The sequence below is a fragment of the Neltuma alba genome, unplaced genomic scaffold (assembly GCF_004799145.2).
Source record: "Neltuma alba isolate B1F8T4 unplaced genomic scaffold, ASM479914v2 tig00004747_pilon, whole genome shotgun sequence".
NCBI lineage: Eukaryota > Viridiplantae > Streptophyta > Magnoliopsida > Fabales > Fabaceae > Neltuma > Neltuma alba.
Genome location: NW_021633845.1, coordinates 491,539 through 494,937, shown reverse-complemented (window position 1 = coordinate 494,937; position 3,399 = coordinate 491,539).

The window sequence follows — 3,399 nt, the reverse complement described above, 5'->3', positions numbered from 1 at the left end:
TATTTTAGGATGTTGGCTGACCAGATGGTATGATAATATTGCGTTAATTATAATTTTTTATTTTTTGTCCCATTTGACTAATTTAATTTAATTTTTTTATATTTTGTTTTAGGCTCTTTCCTAGAGAAATACTGGGAGTGTCAAGCATCAGACAATACATCATAGGGCTGGATCTAAGAGCTTTGCTATCACTTATGACGAGATTGTAAGTATTTGAAAAGAATTTGTTAAATGTGTATATGTATTTAATTTGTAATTAATAATTTCTTTCATTTAATTTACAGAGGGAAAAGACACGACAGGAGTGGGGATACATGCCCACCTATGGCGAGATGTGGATGACTCTGTATAGACCTCGAGACGGGCCTGCATCGGATAAGGTTGAGGAGATGGCGGTAAGTAATTAATTAAATATTAATATAATATGGCAGGATATATATTATTTCATACTAATTAATATCTTTATATTAATTTTGATAGGCGCGGATGACTCAGGTCGATACCGAACTGCGTGAGTCTCAGGGGTTTGCCTTGGATCCCACCGCCTCACTTTTAGTGGGTCGTGGTTGAGCACAGCACCCTGGTTGAGTTAGCGAGCTCGGTCTTGGGCCCACACCGACTAGGTTGACCCACTTGGGTGGTGCTGGCCCTTCATACACTGCAGGGAGCTCTTAGGCGAGTGCAAGAGTGAAGCGGCCAGGTTCCTCATCCTTAGATGAGTTGCGAGAAGATCTCAGGTGAGAGATGGAGGCCAGGATGGAGGAGCGTGATTGTCAGTTCCAGTTGTAGCTTGACCAGTTAAAGGCAGCTGCTATGGCCATGCTTGATGTGGTGATCACTATCACTCCAAACATCCCAATTCCTGAGATCCCTGACGTACGCCTGCCACCAGTCCCGGCCTTGCATGACCATCAGTCAGAACTAGCAGGAGGATCCAACAGCCGACGATCACAATGATGCTGCTTCTGCCCCTCACTCTTGATTTCCCCTGTTTTGCTTGTATAGGATTTTATTTGGGTTTGGATTTTATTGTCTTATGTTTTATGTGGATATTTATTTAAATTTTATGTTTATTTGCTTACTTTTATTATTTCTTTCTATAATTTTATTTATATCAAGTATTACTTAATATATTGTTGCACTATATAAAACATGCTAAACATATATTTTTTGAACATTATAAAATTCATTCTTAGAATATATATTTTAATATTTAACATATCATGGAATTTTTTAAATTTTACGCATACGTATATTATTAATACCTTTTAATACCTATTTATTATTTTAATAATTTTGTAAAAGTTAATACAATAAATATTCATTTATTCTAACAGATATTTTATAGCGGTTATAAACCGCTACAAAATAAAAATGTTTTCAATTTCTAGCGGTTAAATAACCGCTAGAGAATTCAAATTTCCATACTATCTAGAAATTCAATTTCCCTCCTCCCTTGAAATTTCTAGCGGTTGTAAATCGCTAGAAAATGAAAAAAATTTCTAGCGGTTAATTGACCACTACAACATTCATCGGAAATTCAAATTTCGTACTGTCTCAAAATTTCTAGCGGTTATAAATTGCTAAAAAATATGTAACCATTGCACGGGTCAAAACTTCTAGCGGTTTAGAACCACTAGAAAATGTATAATCGCCTGAATGCAAATTTCTAGCTGTTAAAACAGCTAGAAATTTCTAGCGGTTTGCAACCGCTACAAAAAAGTTGACTGTTATGTAACCGTTGGCAGCCTCCTTTATAAGCTGAAGAACTCCATCTGAAATTCATTTTAACTTCTCTTTGACCTTCCTATGTCATATGTTTATGAAATTTGAGCAACATTAGTGATGGATAAGTCATGGATCAACTTGCACCGTTCGACTCCGCAATACTTGGCTGGTCTAAACTATTTCTTGGATTTTGCTTTCACCAATGCCGTTGTAAATGGTAAGATTCAGTGCCCCTGTCCTAAATGTAATTTCAAGATGTGGCATCCCAGAGATATTGTTAGAGAACATTGGATCTTTAAGCCCTTCCCGCGAGAGTATGTATTTTGGCAACTACATGGGGAATGACCAGATATTGTTGTTGAGTCAGTTCCAATAGTTTCACGGATGGGAGTTCGAGTGGATGAAGCTGATATCGTGAACGATGATGTGCGTGATGCTTTTGGCGTTCACAAAAGTGAGGATCCCAACGAAGATGAAGTAGAGAGGCCTCAACCGAAGTTTCTTAGAAACAAAATTGCTCGGAATTTTTTTGACCTCATGAGTGAAGCTGACAAGCTTTTTTATTTTGGGTGCACAAAGTATTCTAAGTTGTCATTCTTGGTGAGGTTGTATCATATCAAATGCTTGTGTAGTATGACTGACAAGGCGACGTCCATGCTGTTGGAATTGCTGGGAGATGCTTTCCCTCTGGCTGAATTCCCTCCATCTTTTTATGAAGCAAAGAAGATTATTAACAAGTTTGGCCTGAACTACAAGAAGATAGATACATGCCCAAACGACTGTATGTTGTATTGGGGAGATGATGCAAACAAGGAGATTTGTACGAGATGTAAGACGTCTCGCTATAAGTCGATACAGAAGGAGAAAAAGCAGAAGAAGAAACCAGCCAAAATTCTCAGGCACAATTTATTATAATGTGTTACTTGTTCCGTCTCTAAATATTCAATATTTGAAATTCTCAATACAATTGATTATAATGTGTTACTTGTTCAGTATTTAAATATTCGATATTTGAAATTTTTAATATATTATTTCTTTATATACTTTTCTTTAAAATCGTGGTTGCAAAGAATGTATATGTCATCAAAAATGGCTCAGCAGATGAGGTGGCATGTGACTGAAGAAAATCCAGATGGCAGGTTAAGGCACCCATGAGATTTAGAGGCGTGGAAAACATTTGATGCGAAATTTCCAGACTTTGCCAGTGATCCTAGAAATGTACGTGTTGCATTGGCAACCGATTGTTTCAATCCCTTCAGAAACATGAGCACAAGTTACAGTATCTAGTCGGGGGTGTTAATTCCATACAATCCACCACCTTGGATGTGCAAGCAGAGCTCTTTTTTGCTGTCCATGATCATTCCTGGCAAGAAAGCACTAGGAAGTGATATAGATGTATACCTGTAACCGTTGATACACGAATTGATCGACCTATGGACGAATGGTGTTGGAGCCTCTATGCAACCTTGATGTGGGGAATAAGTGATTTTCCCGGTTTGGGAGCTTTGTCTGGCTGGACCGTGCATACTGGGTTAGCCTGTCCTGAGTGTAATTTTGATTCCGTGCCATGTCACCTTCCACACAGTCGCAAGTGATGCTTTATAGGACATCGATTGTTCCTCGATTCCATGCACAGATTTAGATTGCAACGGATTCGCTTTGATGGGAAAC